Source organism: Amblyomma americanum, chromosome 2, assembly GCF_052857255.1.
Source record: "Amblyomma americanum isolate KBUSLIRL-KWMA chromosome 2, ASM5285725v1, whole genome shotgun sequence".
Taxonomy (NCBI): Eukaryota; Metazoa; Arthropoda; class Arachnida; order Ixodida; family Ixodidae; genus Amblyomma; species Amblyomma americanum.
The window spans coordinates 171255969-171277168 of NC_135498.1; the positions used below are offsets into that span (position 1 = coordinate 171255969).

General features: G+C 45.5%; 1 protein-coding gene and 1 pseudogene across 6 annotated transcripts in view; one reads left to right on the forward strand and one right to left on the reverse strand.

Annotated features, from left to right (window-relative positions):
* LOC144121996 (uncharacterized) overlaps positions 1–21200 on the reverse strand; it is a 117406-nt gene that overhangs the window by 22441 nt on the left and 73765 nt on the right. For 3 of the 5 annotated variants that reach the window (XR_013312771.1, XR_013312769.1, XR_013312772.1), the window contains one exon: positions 2129–13685. The exons of 1 other annotated variant lie outside the window; for it this stretch is intronic. The gene's annotated coding sequence lies outside the window, so the exon portion shown is untranslated. One more of the 5 variants, XM_077655485.1, reaches the window with a different exon arrangement.
* Positions 16956–19251, forward strand: LOC144121994 (uncharacterized; annotated as a pseudogene). The gene is made up of 2 exons (XR_013312767.1): positions 16956–17871; positions 18194–19251. The product of XR_013312767.1 is annotated as an uncharacterized LOC144121994 (transcript).

The window sequence follows — 21200 nt, forward strand, 5'->3', positions numbered from 1 at the left end:
GGTGCTTCAAGAACGCGCGGCGCCTTCCGGTTGAATACCAAGCCAACAGGAAGGCTTGGATGACGTCCAGCATATTTCAGTCCTGGCTTCATCAAATGGATCGGCGTTTTTGAGCTGAGAAACGGAAGGTCCTCATGGTTGTGGACAATTGCAGTGCTCACTGCAAGGTGTCGGGCCTGGAATGGATTAAGCTTGTGTTCCTCCTGCCGAATACAACCGCAGCCCTTCAGCCCATGGACCAGGGCATAATCAAGCATATAAAATGCAAGTACAGAAAGCATGTATTGCATCGCATGCTTCTCTGTATGGAGGCTGGGAAGAAGTACGACCTTACGCTCCTCAGCGCTTTGAACATTCTGGAGCACGAATGGGCCAACACGCCTACAGCAGTTATTGCAACTGCTTTCGGCACAGCGGTTTTGTGCAACCAAACTGCGGTGTGGGGGAACTGCCGACAGAAGCAGCTGATGCAACCACAGAAGACGACAGCTGTTTCGACAGCGTTTTGCCTCCTGCCGTGCGGCTCGCGGATTACATGTCCATCGATGATGGTGTCGCCATTGCCGGTCAGCTGACCGAGGACGAAATCATCCAAGAAGTGACAGGCGCCGACAACGACGATTCGTCGGAAGATGACAATTGTGAGCACCTGCCCCAAACGCCGAAGCGCACGATGAAAGAAGCCGCAGAAGCCTTGTCCGTGCTGGAAGACTTCTGTGAACAAATTCCGGATGGTTCGCATGCCGCGGAGCATCTGGCAGCTGTTAGAGCTATTGTAGCCGCTCAAATTCGCCCGAAAAAGCAGGCGACGATAACAAACTTCTTTGCCAAATAAAGGTATGTCATGCTGGGGCAAATTTCATGTTTTTTGTGGTTCATTCGATATTTCGACATTCGGTTAATTTGACAATTTTTCGCGGTCCCGTCAGTGTCGATAATTAACGAGCTTTTACTGTACCTTATGTGCACAAGGTATCACTAACCTGAAAAGAATTTTCAGGAAAAGCCGGTGTCAGAGTCATATTTTCTGCCCCAAACTGCAGCGCTTGTGTAAAACCGTAAACCTGAAGGACCTCCACCTGCCGAATGCGGAAAAAAATCACGAATCGCCCTATCTGCAGTGCCGTAAAAATGTTGTCTATAAGACAGAGAGCTATCCCGTTGGCGATTTTATATTGGCCAAACAGGGCGCTGCCTCAATGATCGCCTAATTGAGCATAAACACTCCCTAAAACCACCCCACAAAAGGAATTTGGTTATACATTGGATTTCCTGTAAATGCACTCCTTTTTCGGCCGTACTAGAATACTGTATAAACATAAGGACCAACGTACGCGGGAAATCGTGCAAGCTCTTTTAATTCACCGGGGACTTGACAACTGCGTCAGCAAACCTTCCGTCGCGCTAGCATCATTACTGATGCTGTTGTGTTAATTGTGCTACTTTTCGTCTATTTATTGCATGCGAGCAATAAAGCCTTTGAGTCGTAAGTCAGCGCTGTCTGTCTCTTTCTTGTCCCGTCCTTCGTGCGCTGTGCCTTCAGTTAGTAACAGATATAAAGTAATAGGAGGACAGTGGAAGTGTGTAATGATCCTGGGGCTGACGTTTGTGAACAAGTGTACTGTACTTGAAATCAGATGAACTACAGGACTTTTTCTAGGTGCCCATGGAAAGACTAAAAACGAAGCTTTTAAGTATGGGAAGCACATATCGAGGTATCATTTTTTGAGATACTAAGAAAAATGGATGAGTTGAGTTATGCAGCCAATATCCTGTTACCTGTACAGTAAAAACATGGACATGCGGTGGAAGAAGCAGAAAGCTTATGACAAGACCACACAGGCATCAGGAAGTTGCTATGCACATAAAAAAGTGCATAAAACAGAAGTAGTGATTCACATTAGTGATGTGACGTATGCAGTTACTTCCGTTCAAGCGGCTTGCTCATCGCGCTGGTCGCACCGTACTGAAGTCGTGCACATTGTTCGCATGAAGCCTTACCACGACAGACTCCCTGACTGAACAGTGGTTCTCTGCAGCTGTATTTTGCTGATATTTCCCTCCTAGCAGCATCGTGGCGATGTGGCGATGCTGCGGAAGAGGGGGCAGTGATACGTGCCACTGTGGAAGAAGAAGAAAAAGCACCTGTATCCGTGGAGAAAGATGTTTCTCTCCCGCTCGCGCGCTCAGACCACTTAGGGACCGCCACAGTTTTACGTCTCGTCTCCAGAGGTTCTCCTTCGAGTTGCTCGTAACAATATACTCGAATGTATACATAAGCGTGCAGCTCTATTCGCGACAGGAGACAGATTTCACGAATTGTTCATCTGATATTGTGGGGTGGCCCTTGCTTTCTGATACAACTATATTTGCTTTTTAATATCCCAAAAAATCAAACTTTAATTTTCAGTGAACCTTGGATTAAAGAAACCTACTTATGCATCTGCCCGTACGGGCAACAGCATGAAAATAACAATACAGCTGCCAATCAAATATTTTTAAAAATTTTTTCCCCCGATACAATACTGAGTGCAACAGTTTGCAAGATCCCATTAACAGTGTGCTTTCTATGTCGTTTTTTTATTGCTACATGGCTATATTTGTATATCTGGACCAAGCTGAACTGTTGCAGTGTTTTTTATTTTAATGGAATTGCCGCAGTTTTTCCGTTTTTGTCTATTGTGTACATTCTGTACTGTCCATCATGCTGCTGTCATTGAAATGTTGCAGTGTTTATTTTTCATTTGTATACTGTATGAAGCACTCCATTTCTACAGTCCATCTTCTTTTTTGCATACCTTTGCTCCATAATAATGCCCTGAAGGGCCCTGTAGAAACGTGAAAAAAATAGATATTTAATTAAATAAATAAATAAAACTGATTCCTTTATGAGTGCTTCAGTCTTTTCAAGCAGTGCCCTTAAGACTGTAATGCATTATATGTACCACTCCTGCCAGCGAGTGAAAATTCGCAAGGAACCATTTGCTCCTCTTTCCGAGTGTTTCTAGCTAGACGTTGACTGTTTTAAAGGCCACCGGTTTCCCACATTCGTTGCCTGTGCAAAAAAAATTAAAAGTCAAGCAGCAATGAAAAAATGAAGAGCACGTTAAATCACCTTTAGTTAAATAAATTATGCGTCTAAGAACACAACTTGCCAAACAAATTTTTTCAACTTGTGGAGTGGTACAAAATGACTCGCCCTCGTAATAACACTGAGGTGAGTTAGCATTGTTATCACAAATACTGCTAGCATAAATCTGCATGGACAGTCACAAGGAAGATATGTAGGAGCACTAATGTCAGAACTTGGGCCAGTTATGAATTAATGGTAGACGAGCACAAAAAAGACAAAGAAGGCAGAGAAGACAGCACGAGACAAGTGCGTGTGCCTGCCGCTGTGGCTAAGTGGTTATGGTGCTCGGCTGCTGACCCAAAAGATGCGGGTTCGATCCCGGTCAAATTTTGATGTAGGCGAAATTCTTGAGGCCTATGTATTGTGCGATGTCAGTGCACGTTAAAGAACCGCTCGCGGTCAAAATTTCCAAAGACCTTCACTATGGCATCCCTCGTAGCCTGAGTCGCTTTGGGACGTTAAACCCGATAAACCAAACCAAACCAGTAGTGCACGTTTTGTTGGCTTCGTCTCTGCAGTCTTCTTTTTTTTTTCATCTATATACCATGAATGTACAAGCATGCCTGACAGTTTAAAATCTCACGACACTGAGTATATTGCACAGTTCGTACTAATGTAAGTGCATAATTAATCAAGCAGGCAATATACAAAGGCTGCAAGCACACCTTTGTGGCCACCGCCTGTGAGCAAAAACATGAAAACCTGCATGTTTTTGCAAATCAAATGCCACTATCTGCTCTGATCTACACCATAAAACCAACGTTGTGTGCTCAACACTGGCCATAACAGCATGTGCAACCTATGTGTAGCATCACAGCAGGCTCAAGGGTGAGTGACATTAAGGAAATGATGACCCAACAAGATACGTTGTGGTATTAATTACTTTGAGCACAAGCCCACATTTAACAGGCCATTACCAAAAGATGCTAAATTTAGAGAAGCTGTGTATACGTCATGTGCGTACTTGACATGCAGCTCATCAGATAAGCACACATCGTAGCAGGCCTTGCACAACAGTGCATCTCCTGGTGACACTATAGTTCCATTTTGATCTTGAATTTGCTTATACAGTAAGTATGTTGTCACAAATGGTATTCTACAAGGTGCTGCTTGCCAATGTTCTGGGCCCACTTTCTGTACTCCCTTCTTTTTTCGCAGGTAGATGCAAGATTTGAAATAAGGCAGATTGCTCATAGTTAGCAGTATTCCAAGGCATTAACCTGATAAAGCCCAATCAGCATTTGTACACCTTAGGCAGATTTACATTATTACCTAAGTTTACCTGCAATTACGCCAAAAGCTGCATAGCTATCTTTGGCAATTGTGAGGAGCAAAACAGCACAATAGGACGAGACTAAGGCAGGCAACAACACCCATCCTGTTTTGTGGTTTTGCTCCTTACGATGTACCAAGTGGCCTACAAACAAGTCCTAAGTTACATTTTGCACTTGAGTCTGCCCATGGCCTCAAGTGATTTCAAGGCCAACTAAGCTGCCCTTGCATTGCCTTGTCCAGGAGACTATTATGCAATTTGAGAACTGCAAGTCCAGCCACTCTTAAACATATATGAAGGGGCTGTCAGATAACTGAGTAGCCGAAGGTCAAGCTCAGTAGCACCACTAACTCCCCAAGAGTCTAAGTAATCTCAAAGCAGTTGCAAGAGTGCAAGATTTGCCGCAGCAACAGTGGCCGTCTTGCAGTCATTTTCGACAGGAGCCCCTGCTCAAGGACTTAGGAGGCCTGTGTGGTCTGCATTCGGAAATACCTATAGTTCCTCGATGCACAGAACGCAAAGCTGACCCTTATATAAATGCAAGGTATGCAGGTATCCTTTCAGTCCTTGCTGTAGCAGAGCTCTAGGAGTGGATCCAACAGATTTAAACAACAAACTAAATGCCCTGTCCTAAAAGGAGCACATACTCAGGATGCATTTCAGATTTCCAAGCCATGTTTGCCGAGTCGACATCGTATATTTGCGATGCCAGCACAAATCCCACCAACAGCTGTCTTCGTGAATGTAAATTTTTTGTTCCCCTGCTAACCACGCTGTTTGTCTTACAAAACAGGCGGATAACAAGAATTATTTCTTCGATAGAGAGGAATTTACTTTCCTTTTATCCAGCATTTCAGGCTTCGAGGTGCAACTAAAAAGCACTACGCGAATGCCGCCGTGATATGGCAATATGCTGCACACGATTCCAACCGCTTACCTTGAAAACGAGCTACGTTTTGTAAACACGCTACCTTGCGCGTCTACTTTCATTCAGTAGTATAAAAGTCAGCGCTTGTAGCAGGTACTGTGCATGATTGAAAGCACCAATTCACTGTCGCGGAAAAATGATCCCTCACTCACTACTCCTACACGCAAGTGCTAAGCAGTTCAATACACAAATCGCAAGATGTAGGAAGCACACATTTGTCGGCCGAATGCACAGCATTCCTTGTGGTTACTTGGCAGAAGTCACTGCGAACCTCGATCGTCTTATGTTTGGAGTTGGACGACAGCAACACTGTAGACCGACCCGCTAAGCAACATCTATCATGCACACGTAAACCCATTTTGAGCTGTTGACATGCTTCCAGCACTATACTTATCATTCACCGAAGCTCAGAACAAAACGGAACACTACACGGCAAAAAATCCTGTCCGTGCAACACCTCAACTACCTTAACGCCTTCTCTGGTCCGTGCGTTGCTCGCGTGTCGCGAGAACAGTCACCCAGTGTTGACAGACCAGAAGAGGATCATAAGTCTGGAGCAGTCTGAAACTGGGGCACCACCAAAATAGTTTAAAGAACTTATTTTTATTGCAGCGGTCATAAAGACCAGCTGATTTTTGCACTTGATGTATTTTTCCGAGGTCTTTTTAATCTTTAGCCGTTTATTTTTACTTTGTCAGTAACCGCATCACGATCGTCTGCTACCAACTTGAAGGCCGCGAAAGTGCGACAGGTGCGCGGTTCAGTTAACAGTTTCATTATGCCATTCTCCCCAATCTGTGTCGGTGCTGTGTTAAATATTATTTACACACTGAACCTTATTTAAGGCGACATCCTCTGCAGTCCTGCTGCACTAGGAGCACATCAGTCCAAGCTCGCATACAGCGCATCCAGCGATGTGAGTGCCTTTCTGGTCGTCGTCTAGACGCAGGCTCTTTTCGAGCTGAAAAAAAATTTAGTTGGCTCTTGGGCACTGTCTTTTTTTCTTTACACAGTGCACCAAGCAATTGGAGACAAAAATGAAGCGCTGTGGGTGCTATAGATGACCTCAGCGAGCGGCAGGTTAAGAGATGAGTAGCCGAGAGTATTCAAGACCATCTTGCACGCATCTTTCCGACCGACTTTCATTCCACACAAACGAGCGGAAATGCTAGCGAACAGGCTGAAGACAATAACCTCGACATCGCAGCTCCAAATGCTTTGGATGAGTCAAGAGCCATTGACTCTGTAGAACCAAGCTACAGCTCTTAGGCTGGAGGAATTAGTGATAACATACTTAGCACAAGTCAAGAACAGCCAAGCTTGACCAGCGAACTGGCAACATGGGCCTGCGATACGTTCCAGTTAGCGACTTAATAGAAGCTAAATGATTCTATCTTGGAACAACAGTAGGTCAATTTCATAAGCATTGCAGATTTCCAATGGTCACCAGCGATGGAAACCACAAGGTTCTATGTGGTCTCAGCTCGGATATGTCAGATTAAACTGTCTACATTTTCACTTGGTACGAGTCGAAAGCCTGCAGGCATGCATTGCAGCAGTGTTAAGGCTTCTGCTATAATCTTTCTGTGCGAGATGTGTCCTGGTTTGGATTAGTTCTTCTTTAATAAGGAATAGCTCTTAAAGAGGACCTGCTTTCACACCGGCTAAACTTGGAAAAACAGTAACAGGGAATAAAGCGTATATATAGTTTAGTGCCTGCGGCGTGAACTGCTATAGGAGATATCTGGGCACGCACTTGTAGGCGTAGCTCAAGCCCTTCTGGCCCATGTGGTTTCACCCATTTGGGCACCGTAAACTCATTGCGCTGCCGCCACGAGAATCATATTTTGAAAAATCTAAAAGCTGATGCTGATATTACAGCCAGCTATAATTAACCTTTCAATACATAAGTGCATAACTATAATTGGTAAAAAACTAAATCCTGTATATTAAATTCTGTATATTAAATTACCAGCCTGCTGGTTAAATAACACGTTAACTTTATTCTGACGCACTCTTCTAACACACAAAAAAATCTATTTAAAAATTATCATGTCTACGGCGAAACACACCATAGAGCATCAATTTTGGAGTGATTATAGATGTAGAGTACTTCTAGAAGATAAATTAGGCTTGGCATATATATATCTTCCAACTGAAAACTCTCACATGCACCTGCTAAATGGCATTTTTTTTTTGTTTTGTGCAATACATGCCTTACTGTTGTGTCCCCTGTGCCGTGTCCCCTTCTTTCGTTCTGTTCTGTGTCACCAGTGTTCTTTTCTAACGGCCACTTGCCCCTCTTCGCACGCCGTCGCAAGATGCCCCCATGGCGGGCTCCCGCGCCCTCTTGTTCTGGGAAGCCACTCCCTCGTGTGGACGCCGCGCCGTCCCCTCTGTCCTTTGGGCGGCAGTTCGGCTTCCACCTCGTTCGACGCTGGTCGCACCCTCTTTAGTAGTAAATAAACAGTGTGAAATTATCGCATGTATTTTGCTCCATTGACAACAACTACCAGACACGACAGTGGCGACGAGAAAGTGGACTCGACCCGCGCTACGCAACGCAATTGACAAGCCATGCCTACGCGAGGGTTTCCCAACCAAATACCAGAATTCAACGGTTCATCGTGGGTTGGACGCCTCCAGTTCTACTTTGAAGTTAACATCACAGACCCAGCCTTGAAGAGGGCCAACCTGCTGACGCTGTGCGGGGAGCAGACCTACGACACTGTCTGCGCCCTTATTCAGCCAAGCACACCAGCGGCAGTGTCTTATGGCGACATCGTAGCAGCACTGCAAAAGCACTGCGACCCAAGGCCATCCGAGGTCTAGGAAAACCAGACACACCCTGGCACACCTTGCACATTGATTTTGTAGGACCAATTGAGGGCAGCATCTTCCTTGTGGTCGTAGATGCCTGCACCAAGTGGCTTGAGATAAGAGAAATGAAACAGACGACTTCGGCAGCAGCCATTGATAACCTGCGATCACTGTTCGCAACGTTCGGCCTGCCTCGCAAGGTAGTGTTGGCCAACGCAACATCGTTTGTGTCTGCGGAGATTCTCAAGTTTTATCGTGACAACGGGATCTCATCAGTCACATAAGCCCCCTACCACCCAGCGACAAACGGACAAGCCGAGCGCTACGTGGCCGAGCTAAAACGTGCCCTTGAAAGAGATAATACAGGGTCGCTGCAGCACCGCCTTGCGCGGTCTCTCTTCAAGCAGCACACGACAGTTCAGAGCACAACGGGCCAGACTCCAGCGAAAATGATGTTTGAGCAGAGACGTTCCGGGAAGAAAAACCAATTCCGCACTACGGAACGCTTCATGAGGGGCAGCGCGTCCTCGCTCGGAAGTTTCTCAAAAAGCCACGCTGGGAGGAAGCTACGATTTTCAAACGCATAAGCCTGCGCTCTTGGCTCGTCAACATACATGGAACAGTAGCACGCCGACACCTCAACCAGCTGCGTGGATTTACGACACCTGCTGACAGCGGTCCGGCATCCGAGAAAACATGAGCACCGTCTAACCACATAGCCTGGCACCTCTCCCCGGAGGAAAAGACTTCGCCCAGGGCAAACCTAGAAGACACAGAGACTAACAGCCAGCCTACAAGTGCTTCTCCCCCGAGCGCACAAAGCCAGCGTGCCTCCACGCGTCCGCGCAGACCCCCTGCACGCTACCAGGCAAATTTCTAAGGGGGAAGCAAGTGTTGTGTCCCCTGTGCTGTGTCCCCTTCTTTCGTTCTGTTCTGTGTCACCAGTGTTCTTTTCTAACGGCCACTTGCCCCTCTTCGCGCGCCGCCGCAAGATGCCCCCACGGCGGGCCCCCGCTCCCTCTTGTTCTGGGAAGCCACTCCCTCGTGTGGATGCCGCACAGTCGCCTCTGTCCTTCGGGCGGCAGTTCGGCTTCCGCCTCGGTCGACGCTGGTCGCACCCTCTTTAGTAGTAAATAAACAGTGCGAAATTATCACATCTTTAACTGCATTGACAACAACTACCAGACACGACAATTACTTATTTTCTTCTTCCGTAACTGCATATTACACATCGCAATAAAAACTAGTTCAGCTGTTATTGTGAGTGCACATAAAGGGATGCATTTCTCTAGTGATTATTTCTCTGTTGCAAGCGATCAAACTGCATCAGTTTGCCCTGTTACCCATTCTTTTGGCCCAAAACCTTAGCTGCAGCCATGGAATCAGCATTCTTGGGAATGCGTGACATCTGTGGTCATGTTGTCCAGGTGGTGATGTACGTGATTTGAGTGCATCTGGGAGAGGATGGCCCTAAGGGTCATGCACACTTGATACCTAAATATAAGATTTTTTGGTATGCTAATGTGCTGAATCATATAGATGAAATTTGGTATTCCAAAGATGATTTGATTTCTTTAGATATACAATACACCAAAACATTACTTATTTTATTTAAGGTTCCAGAGACAATATGAAGTTCAATTTTTGGGCTACATGTACGACCTAAGGTGAGAGTTGAGTGTGCATTCGTGTTCATATATAATTGTTAAATGCACCAAAACGTTGAATGCAACAGAACATTGCCGTCGCGTTTTTTATCGGACCGCAAAAAGAAAAAATAAACAGAACAGCCAGGAAACGTAGTAGCCGAATGTTAAGCGTGAAAAAAATGGTGCAGCCATGCCTGCAGTTTTTTTTATTATTGTGATATATACTGGTGATATATGCAGGTTGCCACACTCCTCATTAAATTTGGGCTGGTGCATATGAATAGACACAGCTACGTTCAAAAGTATTTTCTGTGGAATTAGCCGTAGTCATAGTAATGTGCAAAATTCATGGAAATTCAGTATGCTGATGCGAGGTGCCACGCCACCCTAGCGTGGCATCAAAATCATCTGTAAATCTTGCTCTCAGGCCTCATCAATCCTGTAGGCTATTGCAGAAACAATTAGAGGCTAGTTTCTCTGCGGTTCAAGCTGTGATGACGAGGTCATCAAAAGCTGTTACTTTTTGTGGAAATCGCTTGGTGTTTTTCCCGTGGCATTGCTGCTATCGAAAGGGATGCCAGAGTGTGCCTTCATTGGAAAGGCAGTGCTTCTCACTGATGAGCAAACCAACCTTTGTCAGCCCTCTTGTTCAAGGGTTCCTTCTTAAAAGCCTGAAATATTATTTTGCAGTACAATGAACAGTGTATGAAGCCCCTGAAAGCATGCAGAGTGTTCCGTTTAGAAATTTTCCAGAATTTTCTCATAGTAGAGTTTTGTTTCTTCTTTGAAAGCACATGCAATGTCAGCACATATGGCCACTACTCTTATGAACCATTAAAAGAAAGCAAAAACTTGTGAGCATAATTTTAACAAACTACCAAATCTAAGAGTCTGGATCAGTCAGGCACTTTTCGTCCAGTGAGAAGGGAAACTGCTGCTGAAATTCCTGCACAGATTCCTAGTTGAAATGTGCCAGCATCTGTGGGTCCGTTACGGCCAGGGATTCCAGTGCGGTGAAACCCATACACAAGTTAAGCTGGCCATGTTCCGTCAAGAATGCTGCATCTGGAGCAGCATTCCACGGCTGGAGGTTTAACAAGGGAGTGTGGAAGAGGTCGTCTTGTTAATGCTCTTACTCTTGTTATAGCTAAAGCTGCTGTTCATCCATTTTTTGTGTCATTTTATGTTCCTCAACAATGCCACATCATGTCATACGCCTTTTCAGTGTCTGAACTGTGACAAGAAGAACATCTCCACCACAGCCGTGGCCTTATGCTTGACTGCTCGCCTTAGCTACGGGAGGTCGTGGGTTCGATTCCCGCGGTCTCCGGTCCGCCAGCCAATTAATCCAATGGGAACAGGCGGTTCCCCGACCTAGTGCTCGGCTCTCCAGGGGTGCACTGCGTGAGAAGGATAGCCTGCGCCTCAAAATTCCCGTCAAATGCGGGCACAAAAAACGACTCCACGTGGTTAAAACGCGCAGTTCAAAACTCTCGCCTTGTGCCAGTTACAAAGCTTACAACGTTAATGAAACGTTCACTTCTCTAGCCTCATGCGAGATGTGCTATAACACTCTCTGCTCACAAACCCCTTTCGAGCAAAGTGCAGCGGTATTTGCTCGCTACCGTTGTGGCTGGCTCACACGCATCAGCAGGTGTGCATGACGGGTTAAAAAAACCTGGAGTGACGCAATAGCTACAGCTGGCCGAATGGAACTTGGTCACGTGACCAATCACGTGACAAACGACGTGATCAGCCACGGCGCCGCGTCGCCGGCAGCTGCTCCGCACCACGTGACAGCATAGCGGCGCCATGCTGAAGGCTCAAAATGCTACCGTAGTGTGGCTATCGCTACAAAAAAGATGGGCTTCTTCTACAGCACAAGGCAGATTTCGAGTTGCTTGACGGCGGAATTTATCTCTGATCCGTGAAGGAAACGGTTTGGTCGCAGACCCTTTTCCCAGGCATCTCACCCTAGATGAGCCGAGCACCATGCCAGGGGAAATCTTGTACCCATTAAAAACCCAATGAGTAACAAGCGGTACTGGGAATCGAACATAGCACCTTCCGAATGTGAGGCGGATGCTCTACCGCAAGGCCGTGCTTCAGTGCTATGATCTTCGCCAAAAGGCCGAGAAGCGAAAAGCTGAAAGATCGTCGTTCGGCAGTTTACAAAGTCAAGCTGTCATGTTTCTTCCTGAACACAGTTGTGGCTCAGACAAATTGTACCATTTCACATGATTCCCCTCATTCAATGCGATGCTCAATAATCTTTAGAATGTAATAAATGATGAGGAGGAATAAAATATTTGTGTGAAATGTTGCTTTTCATAACGTCAAAAGCCTTTCAGAAACCCTTTCATTGTTTGTCTTGACTACTTTCATTCATTCTTGGTCTCTGCCTTGTACACACTTCCTTTTGTATGTAGTTTCTCCGGCACATCTTGAACGATGTTCCTTTTATCCTTTTTTTGAGGATCTTTTTGTGTCCATATGCAAAGCCACTACAGGAGTGCGTGGGCTGCTGGTATAGTCTGTTGGGAGATATCCTTATCTTTTTTTTCTCTCATATGCATTCCATTTTTGTGTATTTGTGCGTTTCTCTTAGTGGTTTATTAGTTGCATTTTATAGTTCTGAGTTTACATACTTTTTCTCTTTTCATGGCATCCAACCCTGTGTATGACTGACACTAGTGGAGAGACTGCAGCAGCCGACCTTGCACGGCACGGAATTCTCTGGTCCCAGGCACCTATTCCCCGTTCCAGGCTACTGGCTCAAGATTGTGCCCGCAAGTCTGCACCTTGGCCTACAAGCAGTCGCATTAGACCCACGTTGGCCAGGACTTCCGTGCCAAATAAAGTATTCCCATCGACACGCCTTGGCAGTAATTAATCAAGCGTATGAATATATAACAACTTCGTTGGCCCTGTAGAAAAACCATGTTACAAAGCAGTTTTTTTTAAGGACCATACCCAGCCACCACATTGTTTCCTCTGAGTAACCTACTCATCTTTGCGGTAAGTGCTTGCCGTGTGTCGCATCACAGTCTGAAATCCAGAATCGCATATTGCCTTCCTGTTTATGCCATTGCAGTAGAAAATGCTCCACAAAGCTAATGAGGAAAAGAAATTTCACCAACATGCTGCTTTGAGGCAACTGCTAAAAGGGTGCTGAAGCCCAATGAAAATGTCAATCAGGTAATGAACAGGATGTTTATGGGCACTGCACGTGTCTACTTTTAAGGCATAGGAGGGGCCAGTTTCAACTGTTTTATAAGTATAAGTGACGAAGAAATTTTCAAGAACGGCACTTAAGCAACACTTATGAAAATAGCACTTTTAGATGTAAGTAGGCACCGTGGGAACGAAGCTAAGCAAACATCTAATAAGCTCAAGAACAAATAAAGAACAGAAGCGCCAAAACAGCATTGCTAATACATAGTACAACTCTCAAGTAACGTTTTACCAACAACAAAAAGTTTTTTTCGGCTAGCTTTGGAGAACTATTATTATTTGTCTGGCCACAAACAGACATCAATATAGTAGCGCACGTAGTACTGCTCCTGTCGACGTCGTAGTCTTCCCGCTCGCACGCGTCCATCGGTTGCATCATCACCAGCATCGCCAGCTCTTTTTCTCTACTTTATATTGTTATCGCACATTTTAATTGTAAATTCACTGCTTGTATAGTATCTATTTTTGGTATTATATTTATTGATAGTGTGTAGTAATCTGCAGTGTGTTTTGTTTTCTCTACTGCGTCATTCTTTGGTGCTGTGTTGCGACGTGCGCGTGATAGAGAAACCGCAGAAGTACAAAACAAACTTCTCCGAAGTGGAGTGAGCTCTTCTTCTCGACCTCGTTGACACACAAAAGGCCATGCTGGAAAACAAGAAAACCGATGCCGCGTCAGTCGCAAAGGAGAGGAAAGAATGGGAGATTATAGAAACTCAATTCAATTCCCATCACAACGTTCACTGCTTGAATCGTATATATTTTTGGTATTATATTTATTGATAGTGTGTAGTAATTTGTAGTGTGTTTTGTTTTCTATACTGCGTCATTCTTTGGCGCTGTCTTGCGACGCACGCGTGATGGAGAAACCGGAGAAGTACAAAATAAACTTCTCCGAAGTGGAGCGAGTTCTTCTTTTCAACCTCGTTGACAAACAAAAGACCGTGCTGGAAAACAAGAAAACCGATGCCGTGTCAGTTGCAAGGAAGAGGAAAGAATGAGAGATTATAGAAACTCAATTCAATTCCCATCACAACGTGCACCCACGGACATGGCTCCAGCTGTAGAAATGCTGGGAGAACCTTTTTTAAAAAATAAGTGGTGAAAAGGGAAAGCGGGTGACACCCGGGAGATATTTAAGACCGGTAAGTCCTTTTTTCTTTCATCCTTGATTTTTTTTGCTGACGAATTCAGAGGTTCTCTCCCAGATTACAGAACTGTTCCGATTGCTTGTTGCATGCATTTTCTGACTATCTTCCCCCTCCCCACCCAAAAAAACTACAGAGAATGTTTACGACATTCGAATCAGAGCGAAAGCATGAATTTGTGCTACGTAAAGACGACGGTGAGCAGGCAGTGCCGTGGGACGAAGCAGATATAAGTCGATGAAGACGACGCTCTCTAATAAATGGCGCGAGCATATGGTGCAATTTAACACGAGGTGTGTTCACTCCGACGGTAGCGTAGTGGTCTCGCTCAGCAGCCGTAAAAGATCTGTTCACGCAGCCACGGGTTCCACCGCCGTTCGTTGATATTGCTTGAATTTTCTTTTTCATGGTTTGACCTCAAACTCAGCTCAAGGCAGGGACTCTGGAACTTTTTTCGAGTGGGGGGTCCAGGTTTTAGTTTATTTATTCCATGCTTTCATTAAATGTTTATTCAATTTTAATTACTTTTTGTTTATATTTTCATACTTCCCGGTTCAAACCTGTATTTCAGATGGACATAAAACTTATTCAAATGGGCAATTTTATATATTGCCACGGACCTGGCTCGAGCTACCTGCGCGCTAAGCCGTGACGAGGACGAAGTGGTCGCGTTCGCGTGAGGCGCGCTCGAGCTGGCTCTGTTCTGGGCGATTAAAAACCTCGGCCGTTCTGCGGTCCCCCTCTACGTCTACGACTGTTCTCTGTCTGGCCTGTGACAATATATACAAAAATGTACACATGAGGAGTAATCGACTGCATTTGAGCATTGACAGTGCTAGGGAAGCAAGCTCTTGCTGAACTTTGTAATTGGGAGGGCCCTTTGAACTGAGTGTTCCTTGTAGGTATTTTACAAAGGCAAGGTAACTGTCTTAGCAGTGCTACTGGGATTGCAACTCGCTGCAAACGAGGCGGATTCTGTAGCACTGGGCCCTTGCTGGCAGTTTGTGAAATTGGTATTGCCCGAAACTGCACTGTAAAAGAGGATAAAGAAAAGGATGTTTTCCACAGTAATTAATGTCATGCAACATGACATGCACACCATCACATGGTCAGCTTTTCCATTGTCTTCAGGTTCAAGACATCTGCCAGTTTCTATACGGTAGCTGCAGCCTGTTGCACTGGAAAACTACATTTCTCGTGAAGGCAGTTTTTTAGCAGGAATTGGGTTAAACCTGGTTTTCATGATTTATGCTTTGGGTGCACTAACTGGGTAATATCGGGCTTTAAATGCTAACAAGAGGCCCTAAATATTTGCTAAATTTGATTTATAGTCTTCTCTTACTGTTGTGACCTATCTTTCCTTAAGCAGAACAGTGGCCTAGCTAAGCTAGGTAGCTGAGTGAATTCGCATCACCTGTTGTCAGATTAATTTTTTTTTTGTTCTAACTTTTCTCAGCTCCTGAGGGCCATTATTGCTACAGAGGTATGTAAGGTACGTGTGTACTGTACACAGAAAGGAAAATGGCTCAATTTAAACCTGCTGTACTTACAAACTGGCACTTCACTCCTGTCAAAATCGAGTATTTCAGTGCAACAAATCTGCCGGTAATATAAGCGTACGCCAGGGCCGTAGAGCTTGCCTGTCCTGACCGATGATGCATGGCAATGCAGCGTGCTGCATGCGGCCATTGTGGAGAACCACTCGCCTACTGTCCGTCACACGGTGCTTTCGAAGTGCAGTTTCTCTCCCCAGTTGCGCTCCTGTTTCTGTCACGACGTGGGACCAGTTTATTTTAGCATATGCGCGGCCGATCGAGTGGAATCTGTGAGGTGCCGCTATTATATTGTCAGTGCTGATGAGCAGTCGCAAAAGAATGAAAAGATCCGTACCAGCCCTCCTGGTCGGGCTCTCTTTTTTCCAAACTCTGTGCAAAGAACTATTTTTCGCTCCCCTTAACCTCTGTTTCAAATCAGCATAATTTGAACAAATTTTCGGTCGTGTAATAGTTGAAGTATCGAGACGTCGAATGCCTGACCACAGCGGAAACTCAGCGGACAGCGCACAGACTGCACGTGGGTAAGCATATGTTTACTTTGGAGAATAGTGGAAAATTAACTTTTCTTTCCTTTATCAGACCACGAAGCTGAAAATTTTTTAATGGAGCTTCGTCTCTTTATTATGGGAACAGGGTAGGCAAAATTTCCGAAAAAAATCGATTTTTTGTTTTTGTGTAATTTAAAATCTCTATTCTTTCTTTAACATAGCCCAGTGTTTCATTTGCGCGCACGCAAAATATTTACCTCAAAATCAACATTTTTCGAACCCTAGGCAGCATCCAGCCACGCCCCCTTTGACACATGCTCGGGATCTGTGCCTCTCCTAAACTAAAGAAAAAAAATTTCAGCGCCTCTTTTTTGTCACGTTTAGCGGAATGGCAGTCACTCATCTGGCAACAGTGAAAACCTAGCTGAAGTCACCCGATCGTTATGGAAGGCAGTGGCGGTGCCAGGCTACAGTGTACTAGAATATACTTTGGGTAGTGGAAAGAGCGCGCGGCGCGGCCTACGAGGGAGCTGTTGCCATTTCTGTTAACCGCCGCGCGTGGCGCTGGCGTCTAGAAACCGAGGAGTTCGGCGCCGCAGTAGCACGTGTAGGTGGCTGTCAATTAGGTTGTGCACGTGCGCTGTTTTTGCTTTTTTTACATCGTTTGCGACGTCTTATACGTTCTTGCTTTGCGTCGCACGCTCAAACAGTGGTTCGCATGCAGTCATGGAGAAGAAAACCAAAAGAGCGGAGACGCACTGCTACGCGCCAGGCTGTAAAACCGGGTACCCTGGATTCCGTGAGTTGAACGGACGGACGTTGTCGTTGTTTAAAGCCCCGAAAGACGAAGCCCTACGAAAACAGTGGGAGAGGAATTTGCACCGTAGCGACAAGCCGCTCTCGGAAACGTCGGCGGTGTGCGAAAGGCATTTCGAAGCGCCGTTCATCGTGCGGGATTATGTGAACAAAATCGACGGGAAAGAGGTGAGGATCCCTCGTGACAAACCTGCGCTGACCGCTGATGCCGTACCAACCTTGCTGCCTGACTTGCCGGCCTACCTTTCAAAGCAAGTTCAACAAAAATGGCCAGAGAGAAAGCGTCCAGCTGCCTGTGCTGGGGCACAAGCCAAGAAAGTCCGCTTGTCGCGGCGTGACTTTCACGATTTCTGTCAACACGCCACAAATGTGCCAAACGACAGCGTGAGCCCGAATGTGAACGAGCCTAGTGAGCCTGCTTCATTGCAGAAAATCGCTGACAAACTCAGCCTTCCGAGCACATGGACAAGACTTAATGTGCCCAATTTTGATGCAGTTGTGTGCGCTACGACTACCGTGACCAGAGATCCATTTCTTGTCGCGCACGAGAAGCTGCTGGTGTTTACTGCAGACAACGAGAAACGGGTCTTCGCTCGCCCTTATTTTCATGGCAAAGAAGCGAAAGAAGTTGAAATCAAATCCATGGTAGAAGCTCGAGAAGTTCTTCACCAAACAGCCATTGCCATTATTTGCAAAGGAGCGATGGACCGACAGCAGTACACCAATGACTACGCTGAACACCTTACAGACCGGCTGAAGGCTTCTGTGCTGCTCGTACAAGATAGTGTGTTCAGCAAGTCCTGTACAGGGGCTGTTACTGACAAAGGTAAGCAGCTAGATTTAGTTATCGAGATAATATAGGTTGCAGTGAAAGTACTCTTAATCAGCAAGGAAGATCGTTGTAAAAATAGTGTATGTAATCGAAGTGAAGCGAAGCTTAATTTACCCCGAAATTATACATTTTTGCTGTTTGAGTAATAATGATCTTATTTTTGCTTTTAAGGTTTCTTTTAGCTAATGAACCTGTTAGTTACACCACCAAAGGCCTGTATTACCACTTATTTACAAAAAATAGATTGTTGCAAAGAGCATATTGTGCTAATATTTTGCATGTAGCATCTTTCACATCATATGCTTTTAAATTACAGGTACTGCCTGTCTGGCATGTCGCTACCTCAGGAAAGGGCTCCAGGCAAGAAGATCTCGAGTAAAAATGCGGAAACCAGTGAAAAGAAACCTTCGAAATTTGCTCAAGTTTTCCCGGCAAAAGACAAAGCGCCTTCTGTCACGTCTGTGCACGCTGCGGCAGCATATTCTCAGAATGCAGGACCAGAACAGTCGCATTACTGAAGAAGTTTTCAAAGCAAAAATAGAAAGTCTGCCACCTAAGCAAAAGCAAGCAGCCCATCACATTTTTGCAACAGCCAAGCGTAAAAGCATGAAAGGTATGGTTTACTCAAACGAGTGGATGCTGGAATGCATCATTATGAAAATGAAGGGACCAAAGCTGTATGAACATATGCGCAAGCAGCAGATCCTTGTTCTACCATCAAAAGTCACCCTACGAAATTACAATAGGGAATACAGGTCAGGATTTGGATTCAGCAGGAAGGTTTTCTGCGTGCTAAAGGAGAAGACGAGCTCAATGGATGTCTTCAAGAAACACAGAGGACTGTTGGTCGCCGAAATGAAACTTTCAGAGAACCTTTCTGTGATGCCTGGTGGCCATATTGATGGGTTCATTGATTTGGGCGCTTTTACCCCAGACACTGACAAACACGAAGTGTGTGACCACGGGATGGTAATTGTCTTTGTGCCTTTTGTTGGCAGTTGGACACAAATTATTGCTGTGTTTGCTACACACAGCAATGTGAAAGGAAACCTGCTAGCAAAAATCATGACAGAGGCTGTAATCCTTGCTGAGCAAGCAGGCCTATTTGTTGATTTTATTACCAGCGATGGCGCTGCATGGAATAGGAGGATGTGGGCGCTCATGGGTGTCCGGGCAACTCCAACGTTAAATAGGAACAAGGTGCAGCATCCAGTGGATCCCAGCCGCTCCCTCCATTTTGTATCCGACTTCACTCATCTGGTAAAATGCCTTAGGAATGGACTCCTGAAGTCGAGCTTCAACACACCAGCAGGCGAGGTAATAGCAGCTTTCCATTTTGTTTTTTTCCTAAGGGCTCGGAGCAAGCAGCATTGAGCCATATGTGTAGTCATGTACAAACTGTTTCTTATGAAAAAAAATAGATCTTTTATGTGTATTACAGGTGTCGCTTCGGCCTGTGCGAGAAGCCCTGAAGCTCGATGGGACTAATGTTACTCTTCAAGCTATGCCCGGGATCAGAAGTTGCCACGTCAACCCGAATAATTTTGAAAAAATGAGGGTCAGTTATGCATTTCAGCTGGTTGGTGATACTGTCCTCAATGGCCTCCGCCTATATAAGACCGAGCTTGAAGCAAGCGGGGGGAGCCTAGAGCCAGTGCTCACATTTTTTGGGTAAGTCCTTTTCTCAATGAACTTGTTTTCTACTGAACTTGCTGTTTACTGTGAGAAGAAATTATTATCTAATGCTTTATCATACATTTGTACTGCAGAATGATTCGAGACTTGATAGAAATCATGACGTCCCGGTTCCCTGCCAAAGCCCTGCGGCCAGGATCTGTTGCTGAGGGCCAGTTGCTGTCTTTCCTGGCCTACCTCACAGAGTGGGAACTTCATGCTGGGGTACAAGGGGGCTTCCTGTCCGCATCTACAGCAGTGGGACTTCGAGTCACTGTGTCTAGTGTTTTATCCATACTTGATTATTTGTCAAAACATGTCGGCTACAAGTATATAATGACATCGAAGCTGAGACAAGACCCTGTCGAAAACCTCTTTGGGATCGTAAGGCAATCATCCGGGTGCAACACTCATCCCACACCGCAACAGTTCCTAATAACTGTTAGCTGCCTCAGCTTCTACGGGCTAGCCAAATCTGTGTCAAATGGGAATGCGGAGCCAGGTGTACTGACGTCCCTCCTAAAGCCAGATGAAGTAGACCCTAGTAAGCCGAGCAAGCAGGACCTCATTGAAAGTTTGCTTCACGATGGCAACCTAACTGGTGCAGAGCAACACATAAAAGACCTCTGTAATGTTGTTCCAGATCATGGCCCATGCGTTGTTGCAAAGAGTGATGCAAGGTTAATTTTTTACATCTGTGGATATGTAGCAAGGAAGCTTGTTCGCAAAACAAACTGTGAAGAATGCCACACATTGCTCCTTACAAGCAAGGAGAGTGTAGAGTTGCTGGGCGCTGCTGACTACACGAGGTTGAAGGACAAAGGTGGTCTCCTGTACCCTCATGGCCGCCTGTTCCGGTTCATCTGTAAACTGAAAGACCTCTTCACTAGTTGCTTCAGTTTACATGAGCTTCATCATGACAGTGTCATGGACATTGTTAATTTGATAAAGCAAAAGCAGCACGAGAGGGTTGGATGTGTTAATCATTCCGAGTCGCTGACAGTGCAAATGGTTGCCTTCTATGTGACCACACGCCTACACTTCTTTGTAAGGGCTCTTAATCGCACCAGGTGCCAGAAACGTGAAACCGCTAACTACCTGAAGCTAAGTCGGTGCACATGAGCGTGTTTTCTTGTTTTTCAGGGAGCGTTATTTCGTTACTTTGCGCTTTCGTGTACACCTACTGCAATTGTACTGTATTGTGATTACATCTACTGCAGTTGTTTTGAACCTACGATTTTAAATAAGAGTGTTTGAAGAATAAGACAAAATCACAACAACAGAGCCTGTAGAAGTCGGCGACCCCAGGCACTGGATACCGCAAAACGAAAAACGCGCAGAACACCTAGCATTGACCTTAAATCAGTAACATATAATAGCGGCAGTGAACACTGGCGCAATTCCGATGTTTCACTGCATTACTGGCGATGCTGTCTGCGACTGTCGCAAAGAGAACTGGAGTGTGAAGCGCTCAGAACGTGCTGTTTGTCTCTCGCAGCAGCTGCTCGTACTAACCCGCAAGTAAAATGACGCACACGTCACCGTTCGGAGCAAATTCTGACTGGTTACTGCAGTAAACACGAAGCTTCACATATTTCGTGCCTTGCGCCGCCTGCTCAGCTGAGGTAATCTGACGAAAACTTAGCCCT